This window comes from Coenobita brevimanus, chromosome 8 (assembly GCF_032717465.1).
Source record: "Coenobita brevimanus isolate Jiangsu-jjx chromosome 8, ASM3271746v2, whole genome shotgun sequence".
Taxonomy (NCBI): domain Eukaryota; kingdom Metazoa; phylum Arthropoda; class Malacostraca; order Decapoda; family Coenobitidae; genus Coenobita; species Coenobita brevimanus.
In genome coordinates this window covers 42,950,097-42,959,047 of record NC_136961.1, presented here as the reverse complement: position 1 = coordinate 42,959,047, position 8,951 = coordinate 42,950,097, and the positions used below count along the sequence as shown (strand labels likewise).

At 44.4% G+C, this 8,951-nt stretch overlaps 1 protein-coding gene across 3 annotated transcripts in view; it reads right to left on the bottom strand.

Annotated features, from left to right (window-relative positions):
- Positions 1-8,254, bottom strand: part of LOC145408199 (carbohydrate sulfotransferase 11-like) — a 29,667-nt gene extending 21,413 nt beyond the window's left edge. For 2 of the 3 annotated variants that reach the window (XM_080278954.1, XM_080278966.1), the window contains exon 1: positions 6,594-7,348. The gene's annotated coding sequence lies outside the window, so the exon portion shown is untranslated. Of the gene's footprint in view, positions 1-6,593; positions 7,349-7,403 lie in introns of those variants that run through there. The other variant, XM_080278959.1, reaches the window with a different exon arrangement.
- Between the last annotated feature and the right edge of the window lie 697 nt (positions 8,255-8,951).

Here is an 8,951-nt window from a genome sequence, read left to right as displayed (position 1 = left end):
CAGACTGTACGCTTTCCAACACATATTCTTCAACACAACTTCTGACACGGACTGTGCACCTTCCACGCAGAGTCTCCAATACAGCTTCTGACCTGGAATGTGCATGTCAGTCAAGAAGCAAGGGGGGGAGGGTTGCTTTGTAGTGAGAGCAGTGCATGTGACCTGGAAGTATTGTAATGGCTTTGTGTGCGTGTATCAGTCATTGTATATCACCGGCATGAGAGGACATTATACCAGTACTCACCGTGAATGTCCCCTAGGGCTGGATTCTTACACGAGACTCGGGACACGCGCATTTCGGGAGGCGAACGCGGTAACCACTAACCGACCGTGGCTCTGCTCAAGTCACTAACAGCGTCTAAATATTGGTCATTCAGTATATTCCATTTACTCATCGGAGCCAAGCAAGTCTCGAGGAAAGCACCATTTTTAAACGTTACATGGGGTGCCACAGGAAATGATTGATTGTTTGATTGACTTGATTGACATTTTAGTTGACCAGACTGCCAGAAGTACAATTAAGGTGTAGAACTATCCTTTTTCTCGTCCCATCTTCAGGAATAAATAGGAAGGAAGGCCAGTAGGTGAGCAATGAAGTTAGTTTATAAAAGGTTATTGCAGTGTGCGTGAGTATAACCTCGACGCGTTGCAAAAGTTATATATAATACATAAGTGACAATCTGTTTAAGTGAGGCGTTTATGAACACTGTAAAATGTTATAACCATTTGGTCCAAGCAGAAGAGGGCAGGGAAGGACACGCAAGCACGCACACACTATTATCCCCTTCCTACACGCACACGCACATGCACCCTCCCCCCCCCCACACACACAGCGGGATTCAGAAGCATAAAACATCACTGCGCTTCTAAAAATACCTCAAAGCACAACAGCCCGGTACAGTAGTAACGTGCCGTGAGGTTTACCATTTCATTCCAGTGGTGTAAATGCTTATGGTTTTATTCTTGCTACCTCCAGACGGTTTATTCGGCTTAGGGGAGGTTTTTCGAACGAGAGGGATTAGATACAGCCTTCCCTAATCCGTCCAAGAAGAGTAAGTTTCCGAAGTTGAGCGAAATCGTCTGGAAGTATTAGGAATATATTGTGGAAAAGACATCACCCATCAGTGAAGGGGTAAAGAGAGGTCAGTTTATTGAGGGAGTTAATCACTTCAATACGATGGCGTCCCTTTATTGTTTAATCTTGCCATCAAACGGTGCCTTTTTGAAGGATGGAGTGTATAGGACTTATTTGGGGTAAGGGATGAGGAGTATTGGTTGTGTGTGGTACTGTTGGTGTGCCTGGTGTGCGTCTGAGGTGCGCTTGGGGCACATGTAGTGGACCTCGTACCTGCATCGTGTCGAAATAGCCGTAAATATGATATATGGGGGAATGTGGGGCAGGGCAGAGCATCGGGCAGCTTGTGTGTTCTTCGGAAGCTGATTTGTATTATGTCTGGTTTTTAGAAGTGCATATATGTGCACATGTATGTGCGTGCTTTTGTGTGTGTGTGTGTGTGTGTTTGTGTGTTAATGATATGTCGGATGTACGTGAGCGTGTACAGTATGTGGTGGTAGTGGTATGTGGAAACTTGAGGAGAGAGAGAGAGAGAGAGAGAGAGAGAGAGAGAGAGAGAGAGAGAGAATTTATCAGCAAACCTGTTCTTCCCACCAGACAAGTGGCTTAATACGTATATATTTTTCCAAAAAGCCTAATCCCAGAGCTTATCCAGGATGGTCATGACAAACATGCCTCATACAACCTCTGTTACTACCCATCTCCCTTCCCTTCTGCCAATCCAAACCGCCCTTCCTCATGTACTCTTACTTTATCTATCTACGCCGCTCCTATTCTTGTCACTACGTATCTCTCCTCCTTCCAAGCCACGCCGCCTTCCATCATGTTCCTTCTCACCCTGTCCTTCCACGTCGTTCTTCTTATGTAAGGAGGTAAGGGGGAGGGGCATGCCGTAGGTGGGGAAGGATACATGCATGGTTTCAGCCTCGCCTAACTACATGCAGTCTAGACGCTGACCTTGCGGTAGTCCAGGGCCGTCATCTTGCATGAAGGATAAGGATGATGATGATGATGATTCTGGATCGCGCCCATCCCATTTACAATAATGAGAAATTGGGTTACGCTGGAAATTGGGTTTGAGTAATGATGGAGTTACTGAATGCCATCTATCCCATTTATCTATTACGAAATTGAGTTATGTTGGTGGTGGTGATGGTGGTGGTGGTGAAATTTCTGATTCCCCTTCACCCCAGTAATAATTCAAATATTCAAATACTGTACTCGCATACGGTTAAAGTCATGATGATAATTGTATTGAAGTTTGTGCATTCCGCCCTCACCATTTACAAAATAGAAAAGGTTATAATGATGATGATGATAATTTTATATTTTTATTTTTTTATTGTGGGTTTACTGAGCACGCGGGCATTGAACCTTTGCCCTGACAAGGGAGCGCCGAACTCAGAGGTGATACCCTACGCATTGTCAATAGTGGTTCAGTCAGCAGATCTATATATTACTGGTGTCTGTGTGTGTGTGTGTGTGTATGTGTGTGTGTGTGTGTGTGTGTGTGTGTGTGTGTGTGTGTGTGTGTGTGTGCCAAATATTGTAGGTCATATAGGTAAACATCATCATCTTGGCCCATTTTTCCACTCAAAGATTGAGGCAAGGAGTACAGGTAAACAAGGAGGAAAAATTGGTCGTCGCGTTATATTTCTTCCTCGTGTGTGTGTGTGTGTGTGTGTGTGTGTGTGTGTGTGTGTGTGTGTGTGTGTGTGTGTGTGTGTGTGATTTTAGCTGACCGACATACTGTAGGTAAATAACGAGAAAGAAACTGGTGCTCATATGTTCCGGGGTTGTTCGTGAGAGAGAGAGAGAGAGAGAGAGTAATGTAGGTATCAGTCTTATCGGTAAACAGAGTGAACGAATTGCCCTCCTGGTACTGTAATTTCCAATGTTATTTGCCTCACTTAGAAATTTACGATCTGCCACATGAGTACTGTACATGTAAGTAGTGAGAAGTAGATGTGGTGGTGGTGGTGGTGGTGAAATTCATATACAGTAGGCCCGGTCCATGGCTGCCTTGTCATTTTCAGGTTCATTGTAGCCTAATACTACGTCAACTTTTGATCCCGGCTGTACCGTGGGAAGGAAACATGTGCTCTTGTTCCTTCTTTCCTCATGTGTGCTATCTCAACCTCTTGATTATACGGTGAACCTCCTCCCCTCCACATCGTACCTCTCCCTTTTCAGTCGTTCTCTCTTCTCTTGTTTTGCTTTGTCTTCTGCACTCCCTTCCCCTCCCTCCCTCCTTCCTTTTTGCCCTTCTGCTTTTTCTTTCCCCATCCACCTCTTCCTGCTCCTCCTCCTCTTTTTTCTCTCTCTTTCTCCTCCCTCCTGCTTCCTCTTCCTTATCTTCCTCTTTCTCTCCTACTTTCCACCCCTCTTCCCCTTCTTTTCTCCTTCGCTTTTCATCTCTTCTCTTCTCCCAACCCCCTATCTCTTTTCTCTCCTCTCTCAGCCTTCTCTCTCATCTCTCTCTCCTCCCTCTTTCTCCTGCTGCAATTTCTTACTCTTTCTCCTCCTCTCCCTTATCTTACTGTTCTTTTGCTCTCTCCTCTCTCTGTCCAACCACGGAGTCAGCTGGTCACAGAGGGAGGCAGCGGAAGTGAGGCAGATAATGGTGTATACCTTGGCTACTCCCTGCCTCACCTTACCAGTCCCTGCCTCTTCCTTTCTCTCACCCTTCCTCTTCCTCATCCTGACTCTTCCTTTCTCTCCCTGCCATATCATGCCTTACCCTGACTCATACTCCACCTCCCTCTCTCCGTCCCTCCCTCCCTCCCCTCTCATCTAATTTCACTAATGACCGTACTTCCCTGTCACTCATTTTACCTCCCTGCCACTCATCTTACCTTATTACCTCTCACTGCCATACCCTACCACCCTTCCACTCATCTCCCTGCCTCTCACTGCCATACCCTACCTCCCTTCCACTCATCTTATCTCCCTACCTCTCCCTCCCACTCATCTTACCTCCCTGCCTCTCCCTCCCACTCATCTTGCCTCCCTGCCTCTCCCTCCCACTCATCTTGTGGTGAAAATTTGTCCGTCCCTACTGCAGCAGCCGGCCTTCGAATGATAATTTCCACATCAAAGGTTAAATGACCTTTTGTAATAATGTTAAATTCGTACTTACGGTTCGTTGTTTGATTCCATCGCTAAATAAGTTGTTAGAAAAGCAAAAGCCAAATGTATGCAGTTTTAATTATTAGTTAGGTTTCTCCCCTGTTCACTGGTGTTATAGGATTAAGATGGTCAAAGTCGGTGAAGAATATAAACTCAGTCATTAGAAATACAACTACTATCTTAAACTTACTATTCTCTTTTTGTTGCGCCTCATAACGCCAGCGTCAAATAGTTATCCAATTCCACCTAATTATCCATCTAGTGAATAAGACAAGTGAACAAGTGACGGGCTGAAGCGGCTGCCATATGTTATGCAGGTGGAGGTGAACAGGATGATTGTCAGTATTTAAAGGAATATCGTGTATTATGTGTTAACACCGATTTGTATGACTGAAATTACTGTACGTTAAGCCCTCTTCCTCCGCCAAGCTATACGTTCTTTATGTCCACAGTGTAGGGGTACGATCCCGACAGTGCCGTTGGTAAAAACTAAGTCCAAGCCTCCCTCTAGTCTGCACTGTCCTTAGTCCTTTATGCATCACTGCTTCACGCGTTGTCATGATCCCGAAATCTGAATCTTAATATTATTTCTAGATATATAATATTTTTAGATGTTTTAGAATAATTCATCGTACTAATATTCATCTGAGCCATGAGTCCTGATTACGGATATGTTTAATTTATGATGTACTCATATTTTATTTTTATTTATTTTTTTTTTTAAAGATGGCTCGGAATTTGAACTGTAATACAACATATACTCTGGAGCAAATATTTATAAGGGATATATTAATTCTCATATTATTTTCAATACAGATATGCTACTAATAAGCAGCAATGTATGATGCTCTGTGGGAAAATATTTACCACCAACCTTCTTGCCGTGCACTGCCTTTCCCGCCCTCTCATCTGACCTTCCTGCCTTTCCCTCCCTCTCATCTCACTCCCTGCCTCCTCCCTCCTCCTATCATTTCACTTCTCTTGTTGCTCACCCTGCCTTTCCCTCCCTCTTATCTCGCTTCTCTTTCTCACCTTGCCTCCCTCTCCCTCTCATCTCACTTCTCTTGCTCACCCTGCCTCACCCTGCCACACCTTGCTTCACCTTCCCTCTCATCTCCCCTCATCTCACTTCTTTTGCTCACCCTGCCCCCCTTACCGTAATACTGTCGGTGAATTCGTCTGGTCATATGTACGCACATTATATTATTGTTTGTACAGGACCATGATATTTTCCCACTTACTGTCCGCGTAACGGTAAAGTTTTGCTCGTGTGTGTGTGTGTGTGTGTGTGTGTGTGTGTGTGTGTGTGTTCTCTGTATATATGTCTGCCTGGATTGTACCTTTATGATATTTGAACATGCAGACCATAATTTTTAGGGTGATATCTGTTAGCCACATCAAGGCAGGGTTCGAAAATGAAGGTTAGGGGTCAAAATCACAGACTCCTGCCTCAAGTGGGTGGGTAGTCTGTCACGGAGGCTTTTATTGTATATTTATTTTTTTTTTATTAGCTCCTTCAGACCGAGGACACCTTTTATTTTATTTTTGCTACATAAAGACGATTTTTGGCAACTTAGCCTTGTTTTTTTCTTCATTAGGATTTTTTTTTTCCTCGACTGAAGGTAATTATCTGGACCCATAATCTCGTCAGTTGAGGAAGCTCCCGAACACCTTATCCTAAGCGATTTATTTTGTTTACTACACCGTACTTACCTCTTCTCTGTTACATAAATCTTTCCAACATCATCGTGCTCTGTATAAATAACGTAGGATATTAACTAGTCATATTCAAAAAATAAATCGCTAAGGAAGAGGTGTTGGGGAGCCTCCATAACTAACGAGAATACGGACCCGCGAGAGACTTTGGCTATGAAGGAGATAATGGAGGTAATTATACACCATGTCATTTCGAATACTCTCTCCCATACTGGATAAGCATGTCTCTAGATAGCAAGATTAAACACAAATGACGTCACCGCGGTAAAGGGGTTGATTGGTTTAGATAATTGCTAATGGTTATGTGTACATGACGTCACCGTATTGGAGATTAATTGGTTTCGCTAAGGGATTATTTAGTTTGTACAATAGATAGATAGATACAATAGACAGATAGATAGATAGATTAATTGGTTTGTACTGAGAGTAATGTTTAGTGTTTAAATGACGTTACTGTTAAGGGAGGTTAATTGATTTCGATATTGTTTATATGTAGTCACTGGATTAAATAACATCACCATCCATACACCACATTCAGCCACCACAATCACCACCACTGCCACCACCATACACCTAACCACAATTACATCATAACCACCACCCACACTACCACAATCATCACTCTTCATTCACCTCATCCACCAGCTTTTGAACCACCTCCACATTAACTTACCTCTTAGCCAAGCAGGTGGACAGGTGGGTAAATCCTAGGTGGAGTTACTAGGTGGCTTTTCTGGCATCTTGTATGTGGATAGGTGGAAGGGTGGATGGTGGAAGATCAAGGAGTATAGGGGTGGAGTGATGAGGAGTAGGGTGGTTGTGATGTGGATGGTGATACTGTGGTAAATTGGGTTATGTGGTTGGGGTGAAAGTGGAGTTAGTGGTGATAGAGGGGTGGTGGTGGTGGTGGTGATGTGGATTGTGTTAGGGTGGACGTAGAGGCAGTGGTGATAGAGGCGTAATTGATGTGTGGCTGGTGATAGACTGGAGGTGGAGTTAGTGATGTGGGTGATGACTGTATGGAGATTGAGGTGATGATTATGTGGATAGCAGTGATGATATTAATGGTGATAGGATGAGGTAGAGTGTAACTGTGATAGGAGTGATGTATCAGAGGTGACGTGAACTTAACAGGTGGTGGTGAGGGTGATGATAGTGATGTTGGGTGTGATGATGGTGATTGTGGTGGATCGGGAGGGTACAGTAGAAAGTGGATTAAGTGGATGTGGATTATTTGAGGTACCGTTGGATGTCTTTGCTGAGTAGGGACAAAAATTCCTGGAGAAAAGGGAATGTTTTGTAGCAGAGTATTGATGATGATGTTGTGGGAGGTGGGGTCCTTGCTGAGTAGGGATAGTATGGGGAGAGATCTTTTCCTTGAGGTCACCCCTTACAGAAAACGGCGACAGCGAATTGATAGATAGATAAATAGATAGATAAATTGAGTGTAATGTAACCACACAAATTATTCACAAATTCTTACCTGTTGAGAAGAGTGGTGATGTGTGAGGTTGGTGATGTGTAGATAGTTGTGTGGTGATTGTGGGTAGTGGTGATGGTGATGAGGCTAGGCTGGTAATGGTGAGGGCAGGAGAGATAATATTTCTAGATTTTGGTGACATGTATGGTGATGTCCCGATTTGATAGTAGCAGAGAGGATGAAAAGAAAATATGTTGATGATATGGTGATAATAGTGGTAAAAATAGAGAAAATAATTATATACTTTAGATGGGTGATTGATAAAATATATTAAATGATGTATGGTGTGAGTGATGATGATGGTGATGTTAATGATGATGATGTACAGTTTATAAATAGGGTGATTTTAAGGACGGCTGGGTAAAAGATGGTGATGTGAATATGATGAAGATGGTTATAAGTGTGATGATGCTAGGAAGAGTAAGTGAAGTAACGTTATTGATAGTGATTGAGAGGGTGGTTATGGCGGCTGCAGGTGTGATTTTGGTGATGGAACAATGGTGGTGGTTGGTGGTAAAGATTGTGGTAGTTAATGGTGGTTATATTGCTGGTTGTTCATGTTGTTAACGATGGTGATGGTTGTGGTGATGTTTCTTGTGGCGATGATAGCAATGATGGTGGTGGTGCTGGTTGGTGGTTGTGGTGGTGACTGGTGATGATGGTAGGCAGGGATGGTGGTAGTAATGTTGGTAGAGGTGGTCGGGATAGTGGTAATGATGTTGGTAGGGCAGATATCGTGGTAGGGATGGTGGTGGTGATGTTGGTAGGGCAGAGATGGTGGTAGCGATGTTGGTAGAGATGGTGGTTGCTGGGGATGGTCCAGATAGCAACTAAAAGGAGCGGAATAGGAAAGGTTAATGTCCTTTTACGACCGGGAGAGAGAGAGAGAGAGAGAGGAGCTAAGGTTAGGTGTACGGAAGATATGGGGGTTAGAGTGAAACCATTGAGAGGGGGTGGGTGGAGGAAGTGGGAAAATAAACTGTGAGAGGGGGAGAGTTGGCTGAGATGCAAAGAGGAGAGAACGCAGGTAGAAAAGATGCGAGGAGGAGAAAAAGTGCCAAGGAGTGAGAAAAGACAGAGAAGGTAAAAGAAAGAAAAGAGATGTGAAAAATGTCTATCTTCACAATGGCCAGTGGGTGTTTATGGTATCTTGTGTGAGGGCCAAGTTGAAAGGTACGTGTGTGCGAGTGAGACAGAGAGAGGCCATGCACGCACACCCTCCCTTTCACACGGACAACCCGACACTAGACTTCTTTCTTGGCCTCTTGGGCTTGGCTGACTGACTGGGTGGGTGGCTCCAATACCTCTCCTCTCCCCACCTCCCCACCTCACTTCCACCCAACAGGCCACTATCTCCCCCTCCCTTGCTTCTTCCTCCCTACAGTCCCTTATCGCCTCTTCCCCACCCTCCTCCTCCTCCTTATAGTCCCCTTTTCCCCCCTTCTCATCCCTCCACTCCCCACCGTCCGTCATCTCCCCTCCCCTTCCTTCCTGTTCTCCTCCCAACATTTCTATCTCCCCCTCCTTCTCCTCCTCACAACCCTTTATCTC